Source organism: Macaca thibetana, chromosome 8 (assembly GCF_024542745.1).
Source record: "Macaca thibetana thibetana isolate TM-01 chromosome 8, ASM2454274v1, whole genome shotgun sequence".
Taxonomy (NCBI): Eukaryota; Metazoa; Chordata; class Mammalia; order Primates; family Cercopithecidae; genus Macaca; species Macaca thibetana.
In genome coordinates, this window is record NC_065585.1 from 140,050,963 (window position 1) to 140,076,348 (window position 25,386).

The window sequence follows — 25,386 nt, forward strand, 5'->3', positions numbered from 1 at the left end:
AGGCAAATATTTCACATGGAAATGGAAAGTCCAGAACTCTAACCATAAAACTGAGTGAAGTAGATTTGAGAAACTGCAAGTTAAATATGGCTAAGGAGAGAGTGCAAGGTGCAGACGGTGATGATGTTGAAGGAGATGCAGGAAAACACAGGAGGTCCGCAGGGGTAGGGAGCCATATGGAGGAGATGGGCCTCCACGCTGGTGGTAGCGGGACCACTGGAGAGGACTGAATGAGATTTAAATTTAGAAATGTCCTTCTGTCTGCAGTGTAGAGAATCCCAAAAGCTTGCAGGCCGGTAAGGAGGGCAGAGCTTAGGAGACCAGGGACAGAATCAAGGTCAGCGATAATGGAAGCCGGGCTGGCCGTAGAGAGAAAAATGCACATTTGGAGTGTTCTTGAGAATCCAAGTCCTCGCTGATGAGTTCACGTGGGAAAATGAAGGGGAGGGGGGCTTCTGGGGTTCTTTGGCTTGTGAATAGAGAAACTGGGTCCCTGGTGATGCCATCTCTTAGACAGGGAGTACCCGGCAGAGGCGAACACAAGATCAGAAAGGTGATAAAGTCTGCTGCTGTCAGCCTTTCCATGGTGCACCCTGAAAGCACAGGAATATGCGCTTTGGGCATCGTAGGCAAAAACAGAACTGGGAGAGGGACTATTGGGATTAAATGTCCTCAAATTTGTGGGACACGGGTTAGTTGTCTACCAATAAAACAGGGGCCAGCCTTTAAGAGTAAAGGGTTCAGTTCTCAACCCAGATTCTTCCCTTCCTGATCCACATGGCTTGGTCCTTAGTGCTTCGCTCCTGGGCAGAGCTTATTTCCATGATCGGGGTTAAGCTAAAGGTGTTGTTTGCATCAAATGTAACTCCATCTGCGTGAGTTCTCACAGTCTCCCACACCAAGAAAAAAAGTTGTGCATCCATCGTGTCTCCCGACATGAGGTGATTTCATTTCAGTTTGTAAAGTCATTCTTTCTGAGATGTTCTCATTAAATAGCTATAGTTAAAAGTTAGATATTTCCTACTTTATTAAGTTACTTATTGTCCAATGCCATTTTCAATTATTGAAAGGTTTGTTTTTTAGTGTTTCTCATTAAATTAAGGGACAGCTCCTATAATTTCTCTATCTCCAGTTTAATATTCAAACCGAAAAGGTACAGGACTTTTTTTTTTTCCAGAGAGGTTTGAGATTTGAGGATACTAGTCATGAAATATGCATCATAGAAGAGGTTTCAAAGCAGTGGCCAATCTGTATGCAAAATCCCATGCTAAAACCCGTAACTGTCTAAGTCAGATACAAAGTAATTCAGGAAAAAAAATAGGATATTGCAAACCACAAAGATCTCAGGTGGCCTTCTGGGGCTAGTAAATCAGTTCTGAAAATGCACTCTGGCTGGACTCCTGCTTGGAGCTCTGGGTTGAAGACTCCAAGCATTCATTTTACCAACTACGAAAAAAGTCAGCCCAATTTTAAGTTACAGAAGAGAAGAAAAGGAACGCACTGCTTTCAGATGCTTTTGGCTCAGCTGTAATTCAAAACCAGCCTCAATACTTATGCTTAGCTTTCTGCTAGTATAGCTTAGAGTACAATCTTCAAATCCTCATTTTTTTTGGTACAAAAACCATAAAAATTGTCATTACTTATTGCAAATACCTATACCAATTCTTGTTCCTACAGATGATTTTTGCCCGGTTTTAAAACCAAACTGTACATCAAATAGTGTGTTATTAAGGTGAGCTCTTACTAACTCTCTTAGCTTGAAAATGGAAATGTCTCCTTGATCCAATTAAAGCTTCCACTAAATTTTGGCAACACCAATCATAAGATTTGCATCTCCTCTGTAGCAGACACCCTCAAACTCAAGAAGCTTTTAAGACCTATGTCTGGCTGGGCACAGTAGCTCATGCCTGTAATCCCAGCACTGTGGGAGGCTGAGGTGGGAGGATTGCTTGAGCCCAGGAGTTCAAGACCAGCCTGGGCAACACGGAGAACCCTCATCTCTGTAAAATGAAAATAAAAATAAAAGAACTACCTATGCAAAGGCTGCCCATCAAACCAATTGCACTGAGACTTCTCTGTGAGGGCTCAGCATCTGTCCACATGTTTCTGAACTGCCTAGGGGTTCTTATTGTATTGAGAGTTGAGGATCATTGCTCTAGCAAGTGATATTTCTTTTCATTAAAATTGAAGACAAAGCCAATAATTTACTAAGAAATTGAAAACCAATGAATAAATAATTAAAATGTCAATGATATAGGAAAGCTTTATGCTTTTTCACTTATCTAAATTCACGAAATTGTTTGGACATTGTATCTTTTTTTTTTCTTTTTTTTAATTTTTGAGACTGAGTTGTGCTCTTGTTGCTCAGGCTGGTGTGCAATGGTGCAATTTCAGCTCACTGCAACCTCCACCTTCTGGATTCATGTAATTCTCCTGCCTTGGCCTCCCAAGTAGCTGGGATTACAGGCACCTGCCACCATGCCCGAATAATTTTTGTATTTTTAGTAGAGACAGGGTTTCACCATGTTGGCCAGGCTGGTCTCAAACTCCTCATCTCAGGTGATCTGCCCACCTCAGCTTCCCAAAGTAGCCATCATGCCTGGACTCCTTTATTTTTTCTTTTTCCTAAGTAAGCCTGATCAGAACCTTTGACACCCCCTTTGGCTTCTACTCCAGTGACTGCAGTCTGTGGCCACAAGGAGACCAACTGTCCCTTCCCCTCCTCCCCAACCCCCTCCACAAGTGCAGTCAAGCCGAGCTACACCTGTTTGCCCAAATAATTTTTGATTCCCTCTACCTCATTAATACACTGTTCCTGATTCTCTGATTGCAGATGGGCAGACAAAATGCACCCAGGAAAAGTGACACTCTCCTATGAGAAAACATGTGGTGGGTTCTCTCTGAACACCCGCTGTTAACTTTCTACGACAAATGCCCTTTCTGATGCTGGGAGTGCCCCTCAGGGTGGCCACACCCTCACCTCACTTCTGAGGCAGTGTCAGTGCTCAACACCTTCTGCTGATTGTGTCGTTTTGAATAAGAAGAGAAACAAAAACAAACATGTTTCTTCTTTGTGAACCCCAAAAAGAGCATGCAGGCTTTGAGGCGGGTCATTGATAAGACAGCAGGTCATACCTGAAATCAAACAACCCTTTAAAGGCACAAAGAACTCCAGAAACTGCACTTCCAACCTCCATTTTAAATAAGCCAAATTCTGTAAAATATTTGAAGAAGTTTATTCTGAGCCAAATCTAAGTGACCACAGCCTGTGACCCAACCTCAGGAAGTCCTGAGAATTGGTGCCCAAGGTGGTTGGGTTACCACTTGATTTTATACATTTGAAGGGGACAGAAGTTACAGGCAAAGGAATAAATCAATACATGGAAGGTGTGTACATTGGTTTGGTCCAGAAAGGAAAGACGTCTTGAAGCTGACAGGGGTGGGAGGGGTTGGTTACAGGTCACAGGTGGATCCAAAGACTGAATGAGTCAAGCTTTGCCTAAAGAGTTGAAATGAGTAGAATGAAATGTTTGAGTTAAGATAAGGGGTGTTGTGGAAGCCAAGGTTCCTGGTATGTAGATGAAGCCTGCAGGTAGCAGCTTCAGGGAGAATAAATGGTAAATGTGTGTTATGGGACCCTAAAAGGTGACAGACTCAGTTAAGTCTCTCCTGGATCAGAAAATGACCTAGAAAGGGATGAGGATTCTCTACAGAATGCAAGTTTCCCCTACAAGAAATAGCTTTGTGGGGCCATTTCCAAATATGTCAAAAGATATAGTTGGGGATAAAATACTCTGATTTCTTCAAGGCTTGCTATCTATCATGTGATGCTATACCAGAGTCAGGCTGGAACTGAGTGTCTTATTGCTACCAAGAGTCTGTTTTGTCAGTCTTGGGTTCTCTGTTGTATCATGTAAATGCTGGTCAGTTGCACCTGAATTGCAGTGGGAGAGGGTGTAACGAGGTTTGTCTGACGCCCCCTTTCCCGTCACAGCCTGAGTTCATTTTTCAGGTTTCTTTCAGATCCCCTTGGCCAAGAGCAGGGGTCCATTCAGCCAACTGGGGCTTTAGAATTTTATTTCTGGCTTACACCAAATACCCAAACTTTGCATGAAACTTTTGAAAAGATCCCAAGTCTTTGCATTGAAATTCTAAAAAAAAAAGGTATCAAAGAAGAATGGCAATGCTCCCAACACCTGCATAAAGCAAGCAGAGAAATCTGACACATAGATCAAGCATTCGATAAAAGATGCCAAGATTTTTAATACACCATTACATATGAGGCAGTGTGAGAAGCAGGCAGAAACTCGCTCGTCATGAGGCCTGGAAGAGTGTCATGGTGGACAAGGCTGGGGCAGCCACGCTGGAAAATAATCCACAAGGAGGCATCCCAGGAGCAGCTGCTGAGCCAGCAAAGCAAATCCTGTCGGAATCTACTCAACTGTGATGTAAGTGCAGTTATAGGAGCGCTCATTAGCATAATACTGAGCAATAGACCGGTGGAGATGAGAAGTGAGACCCCAACCACAGGGAGAAATCAAAGTCACTTCTGCTTCCGTGGCTCGTGCTGAAAACGGAGGTTACAACACGCTGATCCTCTTCATTGCCGAACCGGATAAGATGTTTTTTGTTTTCCCTAAGTGATTTTTGCTTTCCCTAAGTGATTTTTGCAGCTACTTGAAGAAAACAGAAACCTGTTGCTGTTGTTTTGTTTTAAATGGACATAGCTATTTTACACAGAGGATGCCGTCACCAACAGTGGCTGGACGGGGCCCATGGGCTGATGAAGGTGAGACCACTTTTTCCCCTGTGCAAATTTCTGCTGATGACGCCCAGACAGAGCTGCTTGGTTAAGACGCAAACTGCCTTTCAGATTTTAATGTTCAGGAAGGAGAGATAAACCCACTGGAGTTTATAAATAAAGACCAGAATGGCTTTCTCATTTGCTGTGATAAGCTTTTGAGATTTCTGCAACAGATGAAATCATGAGGTATTTGTCTTCACATACAATGTTGTAGAAAATAACACTTTTTTTTTTCTCCATAGTGCTCTGGCTGATATTTTCCAGTCTTAGAATTATGTCAGGAAGAAAGTTACAAGTAGGTGCTAAAGATCTTCAACACCCCCTCCCTTTAATTCTTGCTAATTCCGTCATAACAAAGAAAATAAGTTCAACAGGAGGAAACCAACATCAGAGCTACACACAGCAGAGACACCCGACGAATGTGAAATGAAGCCCTGCGTTCATTCTCCTGGAGACGACCAGGGTGGGCACTCGATGCATGTGAACCCAAGGGCTTCGAAAACCAATTAACCATGTGATTTTCTTCTGCTAGGAGGCCACTCTACCTCCTCCAAATTCTGGGTTTTACCTCTAACTTAAATCCACACTCCATAGAGTCTTCCTAGTTGTACAAAATCACTATTGCTTGCACAAGGCTGTGCAAAGTTTTAAATGCTTTGTTCTATTCTATAGTGTAATGGTTGAAAACACGGGCTTTGCACTTCAGAATGATCTGCATCTGAGCCCAGCTTTGCCACTTACTACATAGATGACTTTCAGCTTTACTTGTTGTTTTGTTTTGTTTTGCTTGAGATACAGTCTCACTCTGTTGCCCAAGCTGGAGTGCAGTGGCATGATCTTAGCTCACGCAACCTCGAACTCCTGGGCTCAAGTGACCCTCCTGCTCCAGCCTCCCACGTAGGCACATGCAACTGCACCTAGCTAATTTTTTATTTTTTGTAGAGATGGGGTCTCACTTTGTTACCCAGTCTGGTCTCAAATTCTTGGGCTCAAGCAATCCTACTATCTTGGTCTCCCAAAGTGCTGGGATTACAGGCATGAGCCACTGCACTCAGCCAACTTTGAGTTTTAAAAAAATCCTGCTTTACATTACTCACAAATGTATTGGAGATAATAATATTTATTTCATCGAGCTTTTCCAAAGACTATATAAAAGAACACAAGTAAGATATTTCTCTAGAACTCAACACATATTATAAGTTCAGCAACTGTGAGATAGTTGGGCAAATCAAAGCCAGATACGATCACCCCCATTTGACAAATGAGGAAAGAGTCTCAAATACTGTGAGAGATGAAAAGAGGACTGGTTTGTTGGACTCACTGTCCTTTCCTGAGTGTGGTTCCACAGGTGCAGCCGAGCCAGCTGCCAGCCTCCGCGGCTCCTTTCCTGGAATTCAGAATTGGCATACTGGGATGCTAGCGAGTCTTTGGGGGGCACCTGAAGTACGAGGCTGTGTTTCCAGCAGTTGAGAGAGAGACAGAAGCAGAGTCAGAGAGAGGATGGGAGGGAGAAAAGGGAGGGAAACATGGAGAGAAACTGACAGAGAGGAGGCAAGAAAGGAAAAGCCTGTAGCTAAGACAATTCTATTAAAGAGAAACCTTGCTAAATGGTGAGTATAAGCACAGGAAGCTTCTGAGACCCACTGGAACCTCCCTCAACCCATCCCTGAGCTTCTAGCACTCCTCCTTAGGATGGCAAAATTCCAGGCCCCTGGAAATCCCACACATCCTTTCCAGGAGCTCCTGCTCAGTCTTAAGATCATGAAATGGCGTGGACAAAAGATGCATCTCTCCAGAATCCACTGTTGCATTCATAGTCGGGTCTGAGCCACAAGCTGGATCTACAAACCCACAGATGGAGAGGAGTGAGCTCCCCAAATCGTATCTGGGTGGTCACTTGCAGGAGAATTCTAAGTGTTTCAGGCATGTTCTGTTCCCACTTCCCTCTTTTTACGAAAACAGCCGTGGGATTTTGCACACACGTAAAATAATGGTCGTGTGCAATAGCTGGAAAAGGTGATGTCGAGAGAGCCAGCACCGGGCAAGTCTCCTGGCTCCAATGCTCAAACAGGCTGCAGTCAGGACGGTGGCTTTCAACTTTTTGTGTGAGCCCTGGACACACTTTTGAGAGTTGTGAACCTTGGAAGCACTCTTGTGGGGATTAAATTGCACACAGAGTATTCTACCTTTCCTTTAGTTGCCCTGCAAAACCAAGGCATTACTTGAAGAAAACTATTAATTCCCTTGACCATGGTCTCTTATAAGCTGGAGACCTTGTTCTCCATGTTTCTGTAAATACACAATATTCTGGGGTGCTGGCCTGACAGCATTCTCTGCCTCTTCAATCTCACTGAAGTGAATTCTACTCCACTCTGCCCCGGCATGTAGGATCGGCTCAGCTCACCAGTCAGTCAGACTCATATCACTCTTAGCTGATGCAGCCTCACTTCTTGCAAAAATAAACTCTGCCTACAGACAAAATTTGATAGCCCTGTTGTGCAGGGTTTGGGAAATACCTGTGTTCTTTGGAACCCAAGTTGAGAACCCTGACCATGGAGACAGTTCACTGGAGTGGCCAAGTGTGTGAGTTTTTTTAATGAGCTAAATCTGGTTTCAAGGGTGGTGTGACCTTGGATAAATTTGCCAACTTTCTAAGCCGGTGGGTGCTAAAATTATCTCCCATATTGGGTTATGTAATAAATAAACAAGGCAATGTACATGAAGTGCTCACAGAATGTCAGACAATTCATAACTATGAAAAAGTAATTGCACATATTTAGTTTTACTTTATGTCTACTTCCTGGCTATAATGGCACATGCCCTGGGGGCCTGCATTAATATTTAAAGATCATCTGGATATACACCTTGGGTTGAAATACCTAATACATTTCCAGATTCCAAATGGAGTGCAAGTTGGGGGAAGCTGTTAATATCCTAAACTTAAACATCTATTTCCATAATTTACAATTAACATTTTATCTGTTTTAGTAGTTTTATTTTTCTTCCCCCACCCCCTGCTCCCACTATCTGGGGAAACTTTAGAAGAAAAAGAATGCAGAATGAACAATTACAAAAGGCAGCTAACTCATATCAAGGAGAATGACTGTCTTTGTGGAAATTAAATGCCTGTTTCTAAGTACCATGCATATTCATAGTGCTTATTTATGTCCTGATAATGGAAGTGTCATCTGCTGTGAATGCCCAGATTCATCCTCGTTTTCCAAATGAGTCCACGGTTGATGACTAAGGAACCCTGTGGTATGTTCATCTTTGCTGCAGTGACACTTAACACCCCGGCCCTTTAGAGCTTTTGAACCACTTTCACTAAAATTGCAAACAAACTCAACTATCTTGTGATTTTAATTAGTGCAAAAATAACCTATTTTGTTAACAAGAAAGAAACTGATTTTACAACAAAATCGGGCAGGTACATTTGAAAAACTAGCAAAATGAGGTAACTGCAGAGAGAAATATTACCCTGCATGGCACCAGGCCCGTGAGGGGGCTTAATAAATATTATTTGATGCTGATGCTGATAAGGGTAACACTTCATAAGGCAAAGAAAACAATCTTGGGACACTGGTATCATTAGATTTTCTGATGGATACCTACTCTCTGTTTTTCAAGAAACTTAGAATTAAGCTGAGGCATTTTGGATACAAATGACAATATCGGGGCTCAAAGGCTGTGCCAGTTGCGTTGCATTCATTTTTGCAGAACATGGTGAAAACGAGATCGTAAATCTGGATTTCATCTCTGAACTCATGTTTAGAATCCCATGCAACTCCTGAGAATTCTGCTACAAAACACTTCTGCCAGAGATATTTGCTGAGGAGAGAATCATGCCCACATGGAATTCCCTGCAACTGGCCTCATGAGACAGTTCTCGTCCATATTGAAAATCAAGCAGCCAGCACAAGGCACAGCCTCTTACTTGGAATATGTTCTATGCAACAAATTCGTCTTTAGGGTGGACATTAGTACTGCATTAAACACTATTACAGCCATTGTAATTTTTGTAGCAATAGAGTGAGTATAAAATGAAAGTCACTCCATTAACTAACAAGCACTTTTTTACAAAGGTCTGCTTGTGAGTGTGTGTGGGAGTGTGTGCATGTGTAGGTGTGTGTATGTGTGTGCATGTTTACTCATTTAAATCCTCCCCTATTGTGTTGGGGTCATTCATTACCATGCACCGCCCCCCACTCCCACACTCACATGCTGCTCTGCCCATCTGAAGACACCAGCAGTCACAAGAGGGCTTTCATACGAAGAGAGTTGGGGAGGTGGAGATTTGCCAACAGAGGTCTTCAACACCTAGGAGAGTGCTGGAGGTCCATTTTCACAACCAACTGATGTGCTGGGTGGTGTCATAAAAGAGAGAATGACCAGAACTTCAAATGAATGCCAACCTACCTTCGATCATGATAAATACCATACAATGATGCTTGCTTGGAATGTTTCACAGAAATGATGAGCAAAATGCCACTCACCTAGTGATTTTAGAAATGCTAATTGACGTCATAATCATTTGGTTTTGAACAGTTGTTTATAAACTGAATTTCTGGCTTTTCTAAACACTTAGAATTCTACCCCCGACCCCCCTTTGAGGTTTATTTAAATACATATGGCTGCTGTAGACAGAGAAACTAGCTCAGAAGAGTGTGGTTGTGCTATGATCTCTGGAAATGACTGCACTGTCTGTTAACAATGCATAATCAGGTTCACCATTACAAAAAGGGGACTTAGTCTAGTCTTACTTTATGTAGGAAATTATCCTGGGGCTTTAAACTATTAATATACTAAGATATATACAAAGATAACATATACAAGAGACGTTGAATAACCAACCCAAGACCACATTGGGGCAAGGTACACTGGGTATAAATCACAAAAGAGCAGGGACTGTGACTCTTTCTTCCACATTACTCCAATGTCTGTTTTATTTCCTATTATACAGCTGGAAAAAGCTGCTGAATTAAACTGGACTTGTAGCCCCAGAGCGAGGCGTCACACCCAGGAGGCCATCAGCAGCAGGTCTTTGTTGAGCTGCTGAAACGGAACTCTCTTCTAACTGGAAGCAAGTATGAGAAATTTCCCCAGTTCTGTCCCACGCCACAGCATCACATACGGGAAAAGCTAACATCAAGAATGGCCTGGGATCTGCAGGGTCTTCTCAGTTCTTCATCCTCAGTGCTTGACTGTGGACAGTCCCAGAGAGTCACAGCCATGAGTGCAAGGGAGGCTTACTCTTTTTTGAACATAGTTTAGAAAAGCAGGAGCACATTTCTAAACAACTGGCTCCTTTCCAAACTGCATTAAGGCCAGAAGAATGCAAAGTATGAAGTCAAGCAAGACTCCAGCCCAACTGAGATCATCTGTGACACGCTTTAGAATAGTTGGAGGGACATCCACATTAAGTGAAACAAAAACATTAACTATGAGGTCCAGCAACCCCACTTCCCAGTGTTAAAAATTTGGAATCAGTGGGTCCAAGAGATATCCATGCTGCTTAGTTCATTGCAGCACGATTCCCAATAGCCAAGTTACGAAATCAGCCTAAGTGACCATTAAGGGACAAATGGATAAGGAAATTGTAGCTTATACACACAATGAAGTATTATCCAGTCCCTTAAAAGAAAAAAAAAAAAAATCTGTTATTTGTGACAACATGGATGGAATTGTAGAACATTACGGTAAGTGAAACAAGGCAAACACAGAAAGACAAGCACTGCATATCCTCACTTGTGGAATTAAAACAATTAACTCAGAGCAGCAGAGAGGGGAATGGTGGCTGCAGAGGCCAAGGGCTGGGAAAGCGGAGATAGGACAGTCAAAGGTACAAAGCTTCAGTGAGATCAGAGGACAAGTTTGATATTTTTTAGATCAATAGCACAGAATGCTGAATATTCTGCATTGTCTTAAAAGCTCATAACACCACTTTGTACCCGTAAGTATATACAACTATAATTTGTCAATATGCAATACAAATTTGTTTTGAAATATTAAACACTAAGAGTTCTTTCCTACCTTTTTATTGTAATCACCAAAAGTCAGGCTGAATTGCTTCATGGTTGTAAGATGCTCTCACCTTTACTATTTCATTTGGAAATTAAAGAGCCCGGAAGGGGTTTGGCTTCTCGGTGTCTCCTTCATTTAATTTCTCAACAGATTTGTCATAGTAGGGAGGAACGTCTATAAAGATGGTACACTACCAGAAATGTCTTCAGAACGTCCTGAACAAACGTGACCTTCATTTCATCAGGAAGTCCTTGATGAAAGTATGTTGCCCTAAATCCTTAATCCAGAAGCTGGGTGGGAGTGGAGCATCCCCTTGGGATCAGGGATGTCCGGGTGGGAGTGGAGCGTCCCCTTGGGATCAGGGATGTCCGGGTGGGAGTAGAGCGTCCCCTTGGGATCAGGGATGTCCGGGTGGGAGTGGAGCGTCCCCTTGGGATCAGGAATGTCCAGGTGGGAGTGGAGATTCCCTTGGGATCAGGGATGTCCGGGTGGGAGTGGAGCGTCCCCTTGGGATCAGGGATGTCCGGGTGGGAGTGGAGCGTCCCCTTGGGATCAGGGATGTCCGGGTGGGAGTGGAGCGCCTCTTTGGGATTTTCTCTGGCTCATTTCTTAATGGGGCACAAATGGAAGTTTCACAATTGAAGCCTCTGTTAGATAAAGAAATGGAGGTGAAGGAAGTGGAGGAGGAGAGGGAAATGGGGAAGAAGAATTGATTGAAGACAGAATAATTGGAACACACTTGAGAAAGCAATATATATTTCCACAGGAGTTATTTTAGTCAAAACTACGTTTGAACTAATTGCTCATTGAGTAGGTATCAGAGCTTGTGTTAAACACTTTCCTGGGTCAGGCACGGTGGCTCACACTTATAATCTCAGCACTTTGGATCACTTAAGGCCAGGAGTTCAGGATCCACCTGGGCAACATAGTAAGACCCCATCTCTACAAAAAATATGAAAATTAGCAGGACTTGGAGGTGTGCACCTGTGATCCCTGTTTGTTGGAGGCTGAGGCAAGAGGAGTCCTTGAGCCTGGAGTTCGAGGCTGCAATGAGCAATGATTGTGCCACTACATTCCAGCCTGGGTGACAGAATGAGACCCTGTCTCCAAAAAATAAAAATCTTGTCTCACTAAATCCCACACACCAAACAATTCTCCAGAGGACACCAGATGGGTGTCCTGTAATTGAATTTCACTCTGACCCTGTCTACCTAGAGAGAGCATCAGATCCCACAGGTTAAAGGGCCAAGTCCCATCAGACGGTCCCCATGTCAGATACCAGCCACCGCGCTTCTGACTGAATGGCCGCAAATCAGGCTCCCAGCATCCCCTTCTTGAGGTCAATTCATTTGCTAGAGCAGGTCACAGAACTCAGCAAAACTCTTTACTTACATTTGATGGTTCATCAATAAGGTTATAATAAAAGACACAGACGAACAGGCAGATGAAGCAATTCAGAGGACGGGGTCTTAAAGGGTGCCCTGCACAGGAGCCTCTGGCCCCATGGAGTTGGGATCCACCCTCCTGGCACGCAGATGTGCTCACCAGCTTCTTAATTTTTTTTATTTGGTTTTGTTTGTTTGTTTTTTGAGACAGGGACTTTCTATGTCACTCAGGCTGTGGTGTAGTGACACAATATTAATTCACTGCAGCCTCGACCTCCCAGGCTCAAGTCATCCTCACATTTTAGCTTCCCAAGTAACTGGCACGATTGGTGTGCAATGCCATGCCTGGCTTTTTTTTTTTTAAGTTTTTGTAGAACTGGGGTGTCACTATGTTGCCTAGTCTGGTCTTGAACTCCTAGACTCAAGTGATCCTCTTGCCTCAACCTGCCAAAGTGCTGGGATGACAGGCATGAGCCACCGTGCTCGTACGTATTTTTTACAAGTACAATGACAGTATTGAAATTTTACCAAAAATTTCACCTGATAATTATTAAAAATTTTACTGCCTCTGTGTCCTTATTTATTAGAGTGGGGATGATACCCTCACGTTAGATACACAGCGGTGAGTGAGATGTGCTTCACTCTTAGGATGGTGTGGTATTCAGTACATATAATTTATTTTCTTATTTTTACTTTTTGAGACAGGATCTCACTCTGTCACCCAGGCTGTAGTTTAGTGGTGCCATCACAGCTCACTGCAGCCTCAACCTGCCGGGCTCAAGCGATCTTCCTGCCTCAGCCTCCTGAGTAGCTGAGACTACAGGCGAGTTCCACCACACCCAGCTAACTTTTGTGTTTTTCATAAAGGCAAAGCGTGTTTTTGTTTTGTTTTGTTTTGTTTTGTTTTGTTTGACAGAGTCTTGCTGTGTCATCAAGGCTGGAGTGCAGTGGTGCTATCTCGGCTCACGGTAACCTCTACCTCCCGGGTTCAAGCGATTCTTGTGCCTCAGCCTCCCGAGTAGCTGGGATTACAGGCGCCCACCACCACACCCAGCTGGTTTTTGTACTTTTAGTAGAGAGGGGGTTTCACCATGTTAACTAGGCTGGTCACAAACTGCTGACCTCAGGTAATCCACCCACCTTAGCCTCCCAAAGTGCTGGGATTACAGGAGTGAGCCACGGCATCTGGCCAGGCAGGGCATCTCCATGTTACCCAGGCTGGTCTTGAACGCCTGAGTTCAGGCAAACCACCAGCCTCGGCCTCCTGATGTCCTGGGATTACAGGCATGAGCCACAGCTCCCAGCCAGTACACGTAGTTTAAATGTTTTACAATTAATTATTTAAATTAAATGACTTAAACAAAATCATTCAAATGATTTAAACATCCTAAAAATAAATCCGAGTGTTAAGAAGGAAGAATCGCTTTCTGAGGGAAAAGGAGTGAATATTAATCTAAAACATTTGGTGCACACGCAGTTTATGCACTATATATAGTTACCTAGTGTATTTACTAAATGTAGTGTGTATATATAGTCACCACATAAGTACATAAAGAGAGAAAGGGAGATTGAGGTAACGTGACTTTTAGAAGTCATCAGAGCTACTCGGGAAAGGCTCAACACTAACATAAAGGATACATCGGCCAGAGTGGCCAGTAGGGCATAGTGAAGACTGTGGCAAAATGAAGTGTATGCCTGGCCAATGTCATGCTCAGATTACTTCTCAAACCAGCCAACACCTAAACCACATGCCTCTGTGGGCTGACAATAAATACATGTGTGGGCCAGGTGAGGCCTGCAGACCATCAGCCCCTGAAGAGTGCCTGGTGAGAAAGCTATTCTGAGCTGAGATTGGACAGCCGAGAAGTGTTAGGGAATCATTAACACTTCCTAACCTAAACAACAGTTTAATTCAAGCTGGACAGAGCTGAGGCATGGGCAGGCCTGGAGCACAGTAAATGAGAGATGGAGAAAAGGCTGTCTATAACAATTAAGTTAGAACCCACAGAAGCATTTATAAGCTTTGGAAATAAGGGTTTTTAAACTATTGCCCTGGTAAGTACTTTTTACATCATATAAGTAAACCTTAAAATGGCCAACATATCTAGGTTTAAAAAGCAATATTAAGAAAGCACGTTTTCTCCATTTTCCCTGCAAGAGATAATCCTAAACATCCGTTGTATCAAGCTCGTCAGTCTCTACCTTGAACGTGGCTGTAACTGCAGGTGGCACAGATACGATGTTTGGAAGAATTAAGTTCTTATTTTAAAAAATCCTTATTTCTGAATATCTATGGGACATTTTGGAAAGAGCTATAAACATGGATTTTTTTATTAGAGATTAGATGTTTAATCATACCCTCAAGATGATCCATGTAGACCAAAATGTGAAGATGTGCTGGTCTATAGCGATGTTTTCCAGCTCTGGGTCTCCCTGCAACAGCATCCTGATAACCCGTGAGTTAATCAGAAACTGAACAAGCGGATCCACCTGCCCAGCAAACCAGGCTCTGTGGAGTGAGCCAGGGGGCTGTGGACAGGCTCCCCAGGTGAGTGACCCAACGCAGCTAAAACGTGTGACCTCCAGTCCTGGCTGTACATCCTCAGAAACTTCTCAGTGAAGTAATTCGGTACAGATTTTAGGAAAAGATATTTATGTCGTCTTTACTAGCCACAACCATTTTAAATATAGTCTTTTAGAAGCAGAGGAAACAGAATCCATGCTATTTTTCCAGAGGTAACGTTTGTGTGTGTGTGACTCACACCTGTTTTCTGTTTCCCATTCGGAAAATGTCTCCAGGGAAGTGGCCTGTACCCTGTGAGCACGTCTGCTAACCAAATGAATGAGAGGTGTTCAACCACTTAGGTTAGTTAAAGTCTGTGATCCCCAAGGCTTAGCTCACGGGTGAAAGGGCACAGGCTTTCCATTAGATCTACAAGTTCTTGGCAAGTGGCTCGTAAACCCGAGAGACCCCGTGGTTCAAATGCAAGCGCATGTGTAGGGCACACCCATACACGTAGCTGTGCAAGTTTTGTGGACGCACTTTCTCCATCTGCTTTCCAGAAGTTCACTACATCACATAGTGAAGGGGAAACCACATGTGCAGAAAAGGTTCTCCGTGGGCGGAAAAGGCAAACAGAGCTGGTGTGTTTGCTCCCCGCTAAAGCCACTGACACGTAACTCTGTTGTCCGTAGAGTCAACAAGATGACTCTAAGGGGAAGGAGGGAGGAGGAAAGGAAAAAATCAAGGCAGAGTAAATCAGCTTGGGCACACACAGTCGAGCATCCATCCATATTCTATTCCATATTATCCCACCTGCTCCACAGGTACCTCACAGCAGATACCACTGACTGCCTGACTACACACGCCAGGGGCATGTTGCTGGATAGCTATGTGTGTTTCTTCTCCATGTCTGTTTACACTTAATCTTCAAATTACTTATACACACATTTATATACACAAATGCACATATACACATATACATAAACACACCTGTGCAGGTATACACACAAGGGCATATACATGATAAAGTCTAGTTGAACTACCTTAATCATGGGTATATGCATGTACATACATGCACACGTAAGTATATGCTAGAATCCACTTATGCTGATTACATTAATCATGGGTGTATTAGTCCGTTTCCACACTGCTATAAAAAATACCCGAGACTGGGTAATTTATAAAGGAAAATGGTGTATTTGACTCATAGTTCCACATGGCTGGGAGGTCTCAGGGAAACTTACAATCATGGCAGAAGGTGAAAGGGAAGCAAGGCACCTTCTTCACGGGGTGGCAGGAGAGAGAAATGCAAGCAGAGGAAATGCCAGATGCTTATAAAATCATCAGACCTCATGAGACTCACTCATTATCACAAGAACAGCATGGTGGAAATCACCTCCACAATCCAATCACCTCCCTCCCTCCGCATGTGGGGATTGCAATTCAAGATGAGATTTGAGTGGGACACAGAGCTAAACCATATCAATGGGTATATGTGGGTACATATATACACGCACACACACAGAGACACGCTAGAGTCCAGCTACACTGAATACATTAATCACAAGTGTATGCGTGTACATATATATACACGCTATGACATGCTAGAGTCCAGTTACACTGATTACATGGACCACGCTTGTATGCCTGTACATATATACACACACATGGACATGCTAGAGTCTAGTGACACTGATTATATTTACCACGCCTATTCCTGTGCATATATACACACACGGACATGCTAGAGTCTAGTGACACTGATTATATGGACCACGCGTGTATGCCTGTACATATATACACACACAAGGACATGCTAGAGTCTAGTGACACTGATTATATTAACCACGGTGTATTCCTGTACATATATACACACACAAGGACATGCTAGGGTCCAGTGACACTGATTATATTAACCACGGTGTATTCCTGTACATATATACACACACAAGGACATACTAGAGTCTAGTTACACTGATTACATTAACCACGGTGTATTCCTATACATATATACACACACAAGAACATGCTAGAGTCCAGTGACACTGATTATATTAGCCATGGTGTATTCCTGTACATACATACACACACAAGGACATGCTAGACTCCAGTGACACTGATTACATTAACCATGGTGTATTCCTGTACATATATACACACACGAGGACATGCTAGTGTCCAGTGACACTGATTACATTAACCATGGTGTATTCCTGTACATATATACACACACAAGGACATGCTAGAGTCTAGTGACACTGATTACATTAACCATGGTGTATTCCTGTACATATATACACATATAAGGACATGCTAGAGTCCAGTGACACTGATTACATTAATCAAGCTTCAACGCACCTTCTAAAGTCAGTATTACCCACACCAAATGTTAAATGTCATATTTCAACAATATAATAAAATTCTCAGACAAAATGTATCCAAACCTCAAAACCATGCTCTTTCCATACAAGGTACTACCTCCTCTGTGGATACCCCTGATATACTTTACATTCTTTTTTTTTTTTTTTTTTTTTCCATTTCAGGGTTAATTATACTTGTTAGTCACATTTTTACTTTTTATTAAACAAAAATGTTTGTAAATAGATAAAAATTTAAATTTCAGAAAGCTACTGCTGCCTGGACAAGGCTATCTGAAGCACACGTGGGTCATTGGCAGGTTCCAAAGGGCAGTATTTGGGGTAAATGGAATAAACTCTCTAAACTAGTTCAGCCGGAGCTGGTGGTGTGGAGTAAGAATTTGGGAAACGTGAGGGCGTCCCCTACCTGGAGCGGGATAGACAGACGTAGGGAGCAGAGGGGAGGACGTCACTGCAGATCCAGAGACCGATGTTGTCTCGTAATGAAATAAAACTGGAGAAGGACTAGGGACTTCAAATCAACCAAGAGGAGCCTGAGATGAAGACTCATGGTATGAAATTTGGGAGAAAAACAGCAAAAGGCCAGTTGAGGATGCATTTCACAGCCACGTGCCCAGTGGCATGGAAGCACAGATGTCTGAGGTCACGGCAATCTCCCTCTGCACCACCCCAAAGGCCTGCTGCCACTACTGATGTATTCTCTCTCCACCCCCGCAGACATCACCAGAACTTTCCTGACAAAAAACAACATATTTTTACTCTGCAGATGACAAATGTCTCCACTGCCATTTTCTCATTTTCTCGTTGTTTTCACACGTACAGAGACCCACAAGCGCGCCAAATGAGGACGGCCGGAAAGATTTTCCTCTGCAGATTAGAAATTAAGTCTCGGGTTTCTTTCATAATAGGTAGGTACAGCCACATTACCGATGTATTTGGCTTTTGTAGGAGGTTAAAGTTATTGACAATGAACTGTCTAAACATGCATGCAAGCTGCTTTATGGAGTGCCTTTAACGACAAAGGAGGGAGATGGAGCTTCCGCAAACGCCGCCTTACAGATTAGGAGAATTGGAAAACCTACGTCACCCCATGGCATTAACCGCAAACGAGGCACAGCGTGATGGTAGGTAGGGAGAAAGTTTTCCATTTTTAAATTAGTTAAGGAAGACGAATCATGAATTTTTCGGCAAATCTGAATTTTTAGAGATGTAAGCCTCCTCATTGGAAGGACCCAGGACTGATGGTGTTTCTAAGAAGGGTTCCACTGGGGCCTTCTCACTTCACACCAGCCTCTCCGTTCAAGCCAGGGCCTGCCTGAGCGATGCAGGACCTCAGAGGCAGAGAAGCCCCTCCATGCCACAAACCCCATGCCCTCATTAGAGAAACGGACAAATCCCATGCCCTCATTAGAGAAACGGACAAATCCCATGCCCTCATTAGAGAAACGGACAAATCCCATGCCCTCATTAGAGAAACAGACAAACCCCACGCCCTCATTAGAGAAACGGACAAATCCCATGCCCTCATTAGAGAAACGGACAAACCCCATGCCCTCGTTAGAGACATGGGCAGTATCCCTCGCTCACGCTACTCAAAGCTCCAAAATAATTTCAACACAGAGACCAAGAGCAACAGACAACAACGAGAGGCCACCATCCAGTGGGTTCCTTAAAGGATCATCCTCCACTTTCCAGGGAAATACTAAGACATCTGTCCCCCCACTGTCATCCGAGAACCACGGATGCAGTGCCATGTTCGTTTTAGGAGTGAAGAAACTGAAGCCAGGAAAGGTCCTGCCACCTTACTGAGTGGTTGCTTAGGGAGAGAATCTCAGATCTTCTGATGGGTCCAGGGGCTGCTGCATCCTGAATGCTTCAGCCCTTGATACCTGGTGTATGGGAAAGGTCGGACCAAATAGAGAGCACCCTGCCCCCACCCATAACAGAATATATGAAAGGTCTCCAAGTTTAGGAAAACTGCCTGGAAGACGAGCCTCACGCATCAAATGACAGCCGGCAGCTCCATCACAACCCAGACCCACTGCAATTCCAGCCTGTGTCAGCAGCTTGCAGAAGTGTGTGGATGGGACTCCAAATGGTTCATACCAAGGGAGATTTCCAAAACATATTTCCTTACCTTCAAACATGGTTTTTAAGAAAATTGGTTTAATGCAATTATCAGTGCGATGTCAGGGAATCTGAGATTGCCATGGACACATACAGACACATGCTCCTACGCACGCTCATACACACGGCTATGTGAAAACACAGGCCACACTCACACACACTCACATATGTTGCCGGAATGGACATCTGCTTTACTTGCATTGAGGAATTGTCTTACACTGGAAAAGGCTGAAGAAAAGAAATTACAACAAAACATATATATATATTCCTAGATTTTACTATCATCATAAAATTTGACATGACCAACCTCTTGGAGCTTTGTACATAGAAGAGTTGTTAACACTGGAAAAGTCCCAGCTACATAGCATTTGCACTTTACATCGGACACACAGATCTTTCTCTGCAAAAGAAGGATGACTTAATTAACAAGGGTGATAAATTTACCAAAGTTTGTATTTGTGTCATCTCAAAATCTAGGTTTTGATGGATCCCTTTCAAGTTGTCTGCTCAATTAATAAGCAAAAGTAGGCACACGAGATTCAGAATGCCATTGTGAAGCCATGTGCCCTGCAAAAGTTCAAGCTCATTTGCAGCTTACAGCAGAGAAAGAAAACTGAAGCCATATCTCCGCAAATTGGCAAACCCCCTTCTAAAATTTAGGATATGTCCTTTAATACAAAGGAACTGGCAGTTGCAGGCTCCCAATCAACATGAAATTCAATGAAACACAGGCTGTCTCAGGGCAGCAAGACACACCACCGAGGCATCCCAACCCCGTTAACCGTTTGTGGAAAGTGCTCCGCTGTTACCATCCACATGGCGAAGCAATCCTGCTGAGAGCATTCCTGACTTCAAGGCTGGGGGAGGCCTGGCCCAGAACACCTGCTGCTGATGCTTTAACCCTGTCTGGTTCGGTTGTGTTGTTCAGGGATGAAGACCCACAAGTTTTTTAATCATTGTAGGTATTCTGCCTCTGACGGCGTTGATTCATACTGAAAAACAGCCAGCATGCATCGAGTGCATCCACCAGGCTCTCTGCTGCGTGCTGGAGGTGCTTTATCTGGTAAATCTTCAACATACCCCGTGAGCGTGAGCGAGGTCACGTTACTCCCCGAGTCTTACAGCAAGCCCTCTGCTGCCTTCTGGAGGTGCTTTGCCTGGTAAATTTTTGCAATACCTTATGAATGAGGTCACAGTACTTCTCCACTCATAGAGAAAGCACTTAGCTGCATTCCAGAGGTGCTTTACCAGGTAAATCCTCCCAATACCCCATGAGTTAGATCATATTACTCCCCCACACCTACAGCAAGCCCTCTGCTGCCTTCTGGAGGCGCTTTACCTGGAAAATCCTCGTCATACCTTGTGAGTGGGGTCACATTTCTCCCCTAGTCCTAAAGCAAGTGCTCTGTTGCATTTCGGAGGCTCTTTGCCTGGTAAATCCTCGCAAGAGCTCGTGAATGAGGTCACATTATTCCCCTAGTCCTACAGTAGGCTAAACTGAGGCTTAACGTCTTTTCCACAAAGTAAAGAAGTTAGGATTTAAATCAAAATTGAAGTTCCCAGAAGACACCTTCAAGAACCATGCGGTCAGAGAAGGGGCCAAGAACCATGAAATAAACCCAGATACCTCCGAGATAAATGGCAGGGGATAGGTCACAGTCTCAGAGCATCAACTTTTGAAGAAGTTTTGCCAAGAGGAGAAAAGGGGGAAAAAAAGTTTATCTCTTAAAAAAAAAAAAGTCACTTTAGAAAAAAAAAATTAAGACAAGGATACCTGAGAACAATGAGAGCAGAGGGAGCTATTCATGATGAGAACATATGTGGTCAGTTCATCACTCTGGTCTACACCTGCAGGCGCCATCTAGTTTAATGCTATTTAAAAAGTGTCTCTCCTTTTAGTCAAGATGAGAGGCAACTCAATGGACGCTGAAGGTTGGACCAGGCAAGATCACTCTTTGTTTGAAGAAGTGGTAGCTGAGGTTGGAGTTCGTCTTTCCTCTGCAATTAGAATTATTCAGACACGTTATATAAAAAAGCAATTTTTTTTTTTTTGAGACAGAGTCTTGCTGTGTCACCCAGGCTGGAGTGCAGTGGTGCAAGCTCAGCTCACTGCAACCTCCGCCTCCTGGGTTCCAGCGATTTCCTGCCTCAGCCTCCCGAGTAGCTGGGATTACAGGCACCTACCACCACACCCTGCTAATTTTTTGTATTTTTAGTAGAGACAGGGTTTCACTATGTTGGCCAGGCTGGTCTTGAACTCCTGACCTCAAGTAATCCACCAGTCTTGGTCTCCCAAAGTGCTGGGATTACAGGCGTGAGCCACCACACCCGGCCCGCAAAATTCTTTCAAAAGTTGTTTTGCAACAAATAACCTCAAAATCGAAGCAGAAACATGTATTGTTTTTCTTACTAACTTAGACAAGATAAAGGAGCAGTGCATGGAAGCAGGAGCTCTGAGGCTGAAGAATAAAGGACAAGGTGTGGTGTGAACTAACTTGGGGGAGTCCTGTGTAGTTCCAGAGCGTATTGATGAATCCTCCTACCCTGATTAAGAAAATACAACCGATGGACACTCTGATCCTGTTGGCTGCCACCAACTGTGGTAAAGCTACATCTTGAGCGTCTACTGCCATCAGAACAAAACCCTGCCCTGGACTCGATGCCGAAGGCTATACACGCACACAAGCTCAGAGGCCACCACCTGCCTCAGAATCCACTGCAAAGCAAAACCAAAGGTGAGTTTCACTGGAATTTCTTCATTTTAGTTCACGTTTCAAGAAGTGGCCACCCCTACGTTTTCTGAAAACTGTGAGACACTTTTCTTCATAAAATGCATCTAAGTATGTTTCTGTGATGGCTATGATGACAATTTAAGGCAAGTAATGACAGGCAACATTAAGTGTATTTTATATTTAAGAATACCATATTGCATCCGATTCTTGAAGTGGTTAGCAATATGGAAATATTAAGAAGAGAGCTCTGCTGAGCGCTCAGTATTAAATATCAGGATTATCTGCAGGAGACAGGCACAGGGAGAGAAGCTATTCCAAACATCCTCTTACCCAGAAGACTTCAAATGTCCTCCTACACAAAAGACTCCAAATGTCCTCTTACCCAGAAGACTCCAAATGTCCTCCTACACAAAAGACTCCAAATGTCCTCTTACCCAGAAGACTCCAAATGTCCTCCTACACAAAAGACTCCAAATGTCCTCTTACCCAGAAGACTCCAAATGTCCTCCTATTCAGAAGATTCCAAATGTCTTCCTCCCTGAAAGACTCCAAATATCCTCCTACTGAGACAGTTTTATTCTTTCTCAATTATCTCTGACCCCTTCAGTCTCTTCAGTGGGCTGATCAATACAAATGCCTTCAGAAGCTTCAGGGTGGAGTATACCATGACTTCGCCATACATTTAAAAGGACACCATTGGGATAAGAATTAATCTACTTGAGTTTTTTTTATTTAGCCTAATTCTGAGAAATTTATATTCACCATGAGATTTGTAAAATACTTATAAGCAGCATTCAGAATGTGTAAAATTACACTCTATGTGTGACTCTGATCAAGGGCGCGCCTGCAGAAGAGTGGCCAGAGCAAGGTCTTAGAAAATCACAATCTCCATGTTTGCTTATCCCCACCCCTAGGTACACTTCTTCTTTGAATCCTCTTTTCCTAAGGAAAGATGTTAAATTCCATAATTAAGTCATTCCCATTAAGCTGTAGGATCATTAAGTAGAGTTCAAACTAATCTTTGGTCTTTATGTTGAGGCATAGAACAGGTAACATTTCATTCTTTGGGGACAATCATAATTATATGTTAAACATTTTTAAATAGGATATATTGTATTGACTCACAATGCATGATCAGATTTTAAAAAATTATTTCTCTCTGAGAGAAAAGAACTTTAAGGGTTGATCAATTCATACAGGTAAACTGCAGCATGCTGATTCCATGGCCATCCCTCTGTCTTCCTCTCTCCCCCTTCCTCTTTCTCACTCTGTCTCCCTCCCTCCACACCTCACCCCTAGACTCTTGCTACCCAAGGCAGAGCATGCAGCAGCAGCAGCAGCAGCAGCAGCAGAAGCATCACCTAGGGGCAGGTGAGCTGGAAATACAGATTCTCAAGCCCCACCCAAACTTGCTGAATCCAAGCATGCATTTGGCAAGGCCCCCAGAGGATTTTCATGGGCTGCTACTTAAGAAGCAGTGTTGCAGACTGCGTATTTTTTACCCTTTGCCTTCTTCTACATTTAAGAAGCAGTGTTGCAGACTACATATTTTTCACCCCTTTGCTAGGTCCTGAGCTACCCACAATCTGAAAAATCCAGAGGAGCCGGCAGAGGAAGTGCGGAGCCTGGGAGAGCCAGGTGAGGGTGCTGTCCCGCGTCTGAGGCTTCCTGGAGTTGAAGCCAGTGGTTTCCACCCGCGTGGTTCTACCGTCTGTGGCCCAGGAACGCTGAGACCTTCGCACTCCCCTGACTGCCAAGCGCACTGCAAGCAGCAGCGAGCCGGGAAACGAACAGCCAGGCGCTGGAAGCATCTCACATACGTGGGAACGTCCGCCTTTGCTACAGGCGAATCTTTCATATTACTCAGTCCATGGGAGGGAACATGTGACATTGTTTCATCCTTTACTAAACCCAAAGTTAGGATTCTTGCCTGGAGATTTCCACAGAATACAGCACCATACACGTTCCCTATGTCTAGATGGAGGACAAGGTCATCGAGGGACCGCTGTGACCACCTCAGCCCCGGACACAGCCCAAGCCGGCCTGCTCCAGCCGCCCATGGTTCTCGGCAGCCCGGACCTGCCTCCTGGGCTGGCTTCACCCCCCACCACTTCCACAGACCAGCAGGGCCCTCCAGGCTCCACCGTCACTGTGTGTTCCCCGCGCTGCTGACGGACAGCTCACCGGGTCTTCCTGTTTGAAATTCCTGGGGACTCGGTACTTGAGGCTGCGGGTGCCAGGAGCTGAGGAGCGGAGGGTTTTCCGAAAGCCCGTCTGCCTGGAGCCTGTCTGCGTTTCACTTCTGTGTCCGTATGCTTCCCCACAAGGACGTTCATTGTTAAGTTTTAATGTTAACTTCGTGCTGCAACACTTACTATTTTAAAGAGAAAATATCTTAGATCTATTATGAACTTGTAAGAAAACAGTCCTTATTCACAAATTTGCAAAAGTATTCTGTTAATTGTAAGTGGATCTTTATGTTACCTATCAATCATCTACCAATCATCTATATCTGCCTATCATTCATTTATCATCAACCTATGATCTATCTTCTATCTGTTATCTATCTATGGAATACATACATATATATATAGAGAGAGAGAGAGTTGGAGTCTCACTCTGTTGCCCAGGCTGGAGTGCAATGGTGCAATCTCAGCTCACTGCAACCTCCGCCTCCCGGGTTCAAGCAATTCTCCTGCCTCAGCCTCCTGAGTAGCTGGGATTACAGACACGCCACCATGCCTGGCTAATTTTTGTATTTTTAGTAGAGATGGGGTTTCACCATGTTGGTCAGGCTGGTCTCAAACTCCTGACCTTGTGATCCGCCTGCCTCAGCCTGCCAAAGTGTTGAGATTACAGGCGTGAGCCACCACGCCCGGCCTATCATCTGTCTTTATCTATCCTCTATCCATCTATCTTCCTATCTAATTAATACAGCTATTATTTATTCATCTATCATCTATGTATGTTCACCTCTCTATCTCTCTACCAATCTGTTTCTACATCTAGATCTACAGATAGAGGGAGGAATAAGAAAAGTGTAAGCTTTAGAAATAGTATCTCCCAGCTGGGCGCTGTGGCTCACACCTGTATCCTAGCATTCTGGGAAGCTAAGGTGGGCAGATTACCTGAGATCAGGAGTTCGACACCAGCCTGGCCAACATAGTGAAACTCTGTCTCTACTAAAAATATAAAAGTCAGCAGGACATGGCGGAACGTACCTGTAATCCCAGCTACCCGGGAGGCTGAGGCAGGAAAATCGCTGGAACCTGGGAGGCAGAGGCTGCAGTGAACTGAGATCATGCCCCTGCACTCCAGTCTGGGTGATAGAGTAAGACTCTGTCTCAAATAAGTAAATAAAAATAAATAAATGAATAATAAAAATAAAGAAATAGTATCTCCTGTCTTTTGGCGTCTAAATGAAGGCCACTTTCAG